The sequence below is a fragment of the Canis lupus genome, chromosome 4, assembly GCF_011100685.1.
Source record: "Canis lupus familiaris isolate Mischka breed German Shepherd chromosome 4, alternate assembly UU_Cfam_GSD_1.0, whole genome shotgun sequence".
NCBI lineage: Eukaryota > Metazoa > Chordata > Mammalia > Carnivora > Canidae > Canis > Canis lupus.
In genome coordinates, this window is record NC_049225.1 from 16,402,218 (window position 1) to 16,410,161 (window position 7,944).

The 7,944-nt window shown below is 34.8% G+C and overlaps 1 long non-coding RNA gene across 1 annotated transcript in view; it reads left to right on the top strand.

Moving 5' to 3' along the window:
- The window catches only part of LOC106558700, a 45,573-nt gene extending 40,705 nt beyond the window's left edge, over positions 1 to 4,868 (top strand). Inside the window, exon 3 of the long non-coding RNA XR_005357579.1 lies at positions 4,642 to 4,868. This is a non-coding gene — a long non-coding RNA (uncharacterized LOC106558700). The remainder of the gene's footprint in view (positions 1 to 4,641) is intronic.
- The last annotated feature ends 3,076 nt before the right edge of the window (positions 4,869 to 7,944 follow it).

Below are 7,944 nucleotides of genomic sequence, written 5' to 3' on the forward strand. Positions count from 1 at the left end.
TTTGTCTATTCTGTCTTAACTACTACAGCTTTATAACTCTTGATATATCTCCAGTTTTGATCTTCTTCAAGATTTTCTTGGTTATTCTTGGCCTTTTGCATTTCCACATAAAATTTTGAATCAGTTGTCAATTTCTATAATTAAAAAAAATCCTGCTGGGATTTGGAGATGACTGATATCTTTACACCCTTAACTCTTCCAATCTATGCTTGCTAAGTTTCTATATAGAGGTCTTCTACTCCACTGGATTCATTCCTAGGTTTTTATGTTTTTTTTTAAATGCAGATATCATTTAAAATATTATTTTCTATTTGATGGTACATATAATTAATATTACTATTAATTTTTAAATTAACATTTTATCTGGGTAACTTGGTAAATATGCTTATTAATTACAATAAATTATCTGTAGATTCTTTTGTATTTTGTACCTACACATAATAATGTTTGCAAATAGTGATAGCAACTCTCTTTTTTAAGTCCTTCTACCATTCTTTTTTCTGTTTTTATTGAAGTATAATTAATATGCAGTGTTATATTCATATCAGGTATACATATCATGTCTATACATTTCACAGTGCTCATGGTAAATGTACTCTTACTCCTGTATTCCACTCATCTCCCCACCAACCTCCCCTCTAGCAGCCACTAATTTGTTCTTTGTATTTAGAATTTGTTGTCTCTTTTTTTCTCTGTTTTGTTTCTTAAATTCTACATGTAAGTGAAATCATATGGTATTTGACTTTCTCTGAATGGCTTATTTCACTTAGCATTATACCCTCCAGGTTCATCCATGTTGTTACAAATGGCAAGATTTCTTTTCTTTTTTTTCTTTTTTCAAATTTTTGTTTGAATTCTAGCTAGTTAACATACAGTACAATGTTGGTTTCAGGAGCAGAATTCAGTGATTCATCACTCACATACAACACCTGGTGCTCATTACAAGTGCCCTCCTTACTATCCATCACCCATCTAGCCCATTTCCCCCCACCTCCCTCCATCAATCTCTGTTCTTTATCTTTTAAGGGTCTCTTATGGTTTGATACTCCCTCTTCCCCTCCCCCCATATGTTCATCTTTATTGTTTCTTTTTATTTTTTTTTCAATAAGAAGCACCTGAACAGTTTATTAGGGTAAAAGATGTCTTTTAAAAAATTAATTCATTATTTAAACAATTTTATTTTTATTTAATTCAACTAACTAATATATAGTACAGTACAAAGTGCTAGTTTCAGTGATTCATCAGTTGTATATAACACCCAGTGCTTGTTACATCATGTGCCCTCCTTAATACCTGTCACCCAGTTATCCCATCTCCTCATTCCCCTCCAGCACCCCCCAGTTTGTTTCCTATGGTTAAGAGTCTCTTATGGTTCATTTCCCTCCCTGATTTTGTATGTTTGTGTGTATTTATTTATGCTCTGATGCTCTCACAGAGAGAGAGGCAGAGACATAGGCAGAGGGAAAAGCAGGCTGCCTGTGGGGAGCCCTATATAAGATTCCATCTCAGGATCCTGGGAGCCCAAGGCAGCTGCTCAACCACTGAGCCACCTAGATGCCCCTGTTCTTGTTTTATTCCCCCACATCCACTATGCTCATCTGTTTTGTTTCTTAAATTGCACATATGAGTGAAATCATATGGTATTTGTCTTTATCTGACTGACTTATTTCACTTAGCATAATACACTCTAGCTCCATCCACATTGTTGTGAATGGCAAGATTTCATTCTTTTTGATGACCGAGTAATATTCTATTGTGTATATATATCACATCTTTTTTATTCATTCATCAGTCAGTGGAAATTTGGGCTCTTTCCATAGTTTGGCTATTGTTGATAATGCTGTTATGAACATGGGGTGCATGTACCCCTTTGTAACCATATTTTTGGATCCTTTGTATAAATATCTAGTAGTGAAATTGCTGGCTCATAGGGTAGTTTTATTTTTAACTTTTTGAGGAACCTCCATACTGTTTTCCAGAGTGGCTGCACCAGTTTTCACTCCCACCAACAGCGCAAGAGGGTTCCCTTTTCTCCACATCCTCACCGACACATGTTGTTTCCTATGTTGTTAATTTTAGCCATTCTGACAGGTGTGAGGTGGTATCTCATCATGGTTTTGATTTGTATTTCTTTGATGATGAGTAATGTTGAGCATCTTTTCATGTGTCTGTTAGCCATCTGGATATCTTCTTTGGACAAATATCTATTAAGGTCCATTTCTTTTTTTTTTTTAAGAGATTTTTATTTATTTATTCATGAGAGACACAGAAAGAGAGGCAGAGACATAGGCAGAGGGAGAAGCAGGCTCCCTGCGGGGAGCCTGATGCAGTACTCCATTCCAGGACCCTGGAATCATGACCTGAGCTAAATGCAGCTGCTCAACCACTGAGCCACCCATGTGCCCCTCATGCCCATTTCTTAACTGATTTTTTTTGTCTTTTGGGTGTTGAGTTTGACAAGTTCTTTATAGATTTTGGATACTAATACTTTATCAGATATGTCATTTGCAAATATCTTCCCCCATTCTGTTGTCTGCCTTTTAGTTTTGCTGATTCTTTCCTTCAATGTTCTGAAGATTTTTATCTTGATGAAGTCCCAATAGTTCATTTTTGCTTTTTATTTCCCTTGCTTCTGGAGATGCGTCTACTAAGAAGTTGCTACAGCTAAGGTCAAAGAGGTTTCTGCCCATGTTCTTCTCTAGGGTTTTGATGGATTCTTGTCTCACATTTAGGTCTTTCTTCCATTTTGAATTTATTTTTGTCTATGTTGTAAGAAAATGGTACAGTTTCACTCTTCTGCATGTAACTGTCCAATTTTCCCAGCACGATTTATTGAAGATAATATTTTTTCCATTGGATATTCTTTCCTGTTTTGTTGAAGATCAATGGACCAAAAATTTGTGGTCCATTTCTGGGTTTTCTCTTCTCTTCTACTGATCTATGTATCTGTTTTTGTGCCAGTACTAGACTGTCTTGATGATTACAGTTTTGTAATAGAGCTTGAAATCAGGAATTGTGATACCTCCAGTTTTCTTTTCTTTTTCAGGATTGCTTTGGCTATTCAGGATCTTTTGTGGTTTCATATAAATTTTAGGATTGTTTATTATAGCTCTGTTAAAAATGATGGTGGCATTTTGATAGGGACTACATTAAATGTATAGATTGATTTGGACAGTATAGACATTTTAACAATGCTTATTCTTCTAATCCATGAACACAGAATGCTTTTCCAACAAATGGCAAGATTTCATTCTTTTTTATGACTGAATAATATTCTTTTATATATATATATATATATATATATATATATATATATATATATATATATATGATAATCCTTTTGGACAAACTAAAAGGTACAGAAATGTAATGAATGAATGTGGGATTTGTTAGAAAATTTAAACTCTGGTTTTCTCTGATATATATATCTCATCTTCTTCATGCATTCATCTATGAATGGACACTTGGGCCACTTCCATATGTTGGCTATTGTAGATAATGCTGCAATAAACATATGGGTGCATATATCTTTTTCAAATTAGTGTTTTTGTTTCCTTTGGGTAAATACCCAGTAGTGGAATTACTAGATCATATAGTAATTCTATTTTTAATTTTTTGAGGAACCTTCACACTGTTTTCCACAGTGGCTGCACCAATTTGCATTCTCATCAACAGTATACATCTTCACCAACACTTGTTATTTCTTGTGTTTTTGATGTTAGCTTTTTTGATGTTAGCTATTTTGTTAGTTATCATACCAGAGAGGAGAAGATATTTGCAAATAATATATTAAATGATAAAGGGTTAATGTCCGAAATACTTAAAGACATTATACAGCACCAGAAAAATGAATAATCTGATTAAAAAATGAGTAGAAGCCCTGAATAGACATTTTTCCAAAGAAGACACATGATGGCCAGCAGACACATGAAAAGATGCTCCATTTCACAAATCATCAGGGAAATGCAAATTAAAACCACAATGAAATCTCACTTAGTTCTTTCCTTCCTTCCTTTCTCCCTTCTAGCCTGCCTTCCTTCTTTCCTTCCTTCCTTCCTTCCTTCCTTCCTTCCTTCCTTCCTTCCTTCCTTCCTCTGACTAGGATCTCTAAATAAAAGTAGTGATAGAGGTCTTTCTTTTCTCATTTCTAATCTTAGAGGGAAGCCTTCAACATTTCAGCATTAAGTGTGAATATTTGGAGTAGGTTTTTTTATTCCTTTCTTTCATTCTTTTTTGGTAAATACCCTATATCAGTTTAAGGAAATTCTATTTATAATTTGCTGAACTAAGGTCTTCTGACACCAGTCTCTAAAATCTTAGTTTTGAGTTTTATACAATTTTCATTTATCTGTTGTAAACACAATTTGGCATTTGGCAAGTTTCAGTATTTGCATTTTTGGAGAGAGTAGGGGAGCATCAACACTTGTGCCTCCAAATATTGCCTGCTATTGGTGTTATGGGAGCATGTCCGGTGTGACTGATAGAATTTGTTCAGTACCTTTCTCACTTTTGCCTGTTCGTGTTTTCAAAGCAAGTTCCAACAAACATTCTTTGACTGTATTTTATACTGCATATTTGTATTAATATTTTTATGTTCTCCTAATATATGAGGTCATTTTCTTTATTATTTTATTGCTCTAGATGTTCAGGAGGAGGGAAATGGAGAAGATTCTTCTAGGTCAAAGAGCAGGTGAGTACAGAGATGACACTTCCAGGCAATGATCCTAACTCTCTATCCAGTACTACCCCAAAGCTGAGACATTGTCCCTCTTAAGCCTGCTAATTGTTTTTGCTTTTTATTTTTTAAATAAAAATCTTATGACAGCCTTAAATTCAAATTTAAAAAGAGAAAGAAAAAAACCCACTGTAATTTCTCCATGAAAGAGTTGCCTCTCTTAATTTTTGTGTTTTTCACTACTCTTTTATTACATACTTGTTAAGTTGATGTGCTTTAGAAATGATAATCCTTTTGGACAAACTAAAAGGTACAGAAATGTAATGAATGTGGGATTTGTTAGAAAATTTAAACTCTGGTTTTCTTTCTTGGAAAAATCATAGTGGTGATAGCTATTGGAATATTCATAGACTTCTTTCTATTTTGATGAAGTGGTTTTGGTGTAAATTATTTTATCTTGATTTTACTCTGGGGCTTTTAGAATTAGATTTTGCTGTAGTCAGCTTTGATTTAACGCTTGTATGCATTACAGGTATTAGAAAAAAAATCCCATTCGCCCAAAAGTCTTTGGAGCACCAGCAAACTAATTAAAGCTACCCAGCTCAGTAAATCCATTTTCGATTATCAGTAACACAGTGAATTCTTTTTTTAAGCTCAAAGTTTGCTTGTACTTAAGGAAAAAAACCAATCTATCATACACAGTGTTTGTTGTTCACTCAGTGCACCTGTAGATTTAGAAGTTTTCCATTTCCAATGATTAAATCTTAGTCATTTGAAAAAAAAAATAGAAGTATTTCAGTATCTTTTTAATGCAAAAGACCATGGGTTAGCTCAGATGGCTAAAATGTCCAAGGACATGGATTTGAATAGTGGGTAGACAACTAATTGGCTTTATTTATTTCATGACCTTACAGTCAGTTCTTACTGAACGAATTTGTTAGTAGTAATGAAATGCCTACCATTGTCACATAGAAATGTTTGATGTGATTTTATAATGTAATTCTATGTTTCTTAGTTATTAATCAAGCAAAAGTGTGGTTGGGCCATTGTAAATGCATCTGTAAGTATAGAGAATACATCTTAATTCTCAATACACTGGATGTTGGTTTAGTGGTGACATTGTATTCAAAGGGATCAGGAAGTACTTGTTCTGGTCCCTTTTTTGTCACTAATTAAAAACAGGGCAAACACTTTCCGAGCCTAGATTTCCTAGTTGGTACAATGAAGTTAATAATACTTGCTCAATTTATCTTCCAGATTGAAGTGAAAGTCAAAATAGAAACTGTAAGTGTGTACACTCTTGATTAGGATTCTGATGATAGACATGGCTTTGATCTTCAGTCCTTCACGTTGTTTGATGTACATTTGGTGATTTCTCTGAGGCATAAGGGAGTATTCAGTGATACTTGTAAACTAGTGAATAGGTCAGAAACTAAGGACTGAGGAGGGAGTGTGGGATGGCAGGTGACTGTGAAATCTCTGGATCCGATGTCTACACAGGTTAGAAGTAAGCTTGTAAAGAGACTCAATAGTTGCTTTGACATTGTACCAGGATCTCCCCTGTGTTAACCTGGAGATTAAAACCAACTAAGTATCTCCAAACCTTTCCCTGCCGATGATATACACTTCCTCAACTGTGCGTTTGTCATCAGAGCTCTTTTGAAGATCAAAAAAATAACAGAGATTTGAAACTCTTCTCTCCTTCCTGACTTTTGAACGCTTTACTGAACTAATGGTGCTCGACTAAGCAGAGAGCAGCAGGAAACAGAAGAAAAAGGAACCAAGAGTCTAAGTTCTCTACCACCAAGATAGACAATTTTTCATTTGTTTACAAGTTTGTTGTTGGCTCAATTTGTTTGTTAATTCATTCAAAATCAATCAAGAACCTATTATGGACCTAGTTGTGTGTTCAGTGCTCTGTTTTCAAACATGGGTATCTCTGTCTTGCATCCAATGAGGGAGGTCAATTTGGAAATAAATGTAGCAACTCTGACTTCTTTTCTTGTCTGTGTAATTGGGGTTGATGATGTTAACTCCTCAACTTTAGTTTCCATAATTTCTGGTGATGAGATCCCACATTTGGTTTAGGAAGCTGCCCTTACACAACCTTTGGTCATGTAATTTGGGTAGGATTGACCTCTGGGGCTCTGGCATCAGATTGATTTAAGACAACCATTCGTCCCAGTTCTCCACTGTGCAGTGGGAACGTAACTCAGCCAGTATTTATGACACACTGAAAGACATACATAGATGTTTTCTGAGAAAGATGAACTTTCTTTGTCCTCTGGGTGGTGTGAGAAGAGATTACGAGGTTTTGAATGGTTCTTGCCTTTTTGCTGACAAAATGGACATGCCTGGAGCTGCTAGGGTACTGACACGGTGGTCTGGTGAAGCCAACACCACAGAAGGCATATCAAAGACAGAATGAAATCGAGTACTGTGATAATGTCTTGGCTGCTGGATCAGTCCTCATGGGAGCAACTTATCTCTAGATATTTCAGTTACATAAACTACTAAATTCTCATTAGTTTTTAGAGCAGTTTTATTGATTTATAATTTAAATATCGTAAAATTCACCCTTAATGTTTTCTTTATATTTTATTTTATTTTTACTTTTAAAAAACAATTTAAATTCAATTAGCCAACATAGAGTACATCATTAGTTTCAGATATTTAGTTCAGTTAGTTATCAGATGCCTATAACACCCAGTGCCCATCACATCATTGACCTCCTTAATGCTCATCATCCAGTTACCCCATCCCTCCCACCTCTCCTCCAGCAACCCTCAGTTTGTTTCCTACAGTTAAGAGTCTCTCATGGCTTGTCTCCCTCTCTAATTTCTTCCCATTCAGTTTTCTCTCCTTTCTCTATGATTCTCTGCTCTGTTCCTTATATTCTTATATTTTATATTCTTATATATGAGTGAAACTATATGATAATTGTCTTTCTCTGGTTGACTTATTTTGTTTAGCATAAGACCTTCTAGTTCCATCCATGTTGATGTAAATGGTAAGATTTCATCCTTCCTGATGGCTGAGTAGTGTTCCATTATATATATATATATATATTATAAATATAACATATATATATTATATATATCTCACATCTTCTTTATCCATTCATCTGTTGATGGACACTAGGATCCTTCCATGGTTTGGCTATTGGGGACATTGCTAGTTTAAATAGTTGAATAGTTTTAAAACAGTGTATAATTTAATGGTTTTTAGTGTTTTCACAGAATTGTGCAACCTTCACCACAATCAATTGT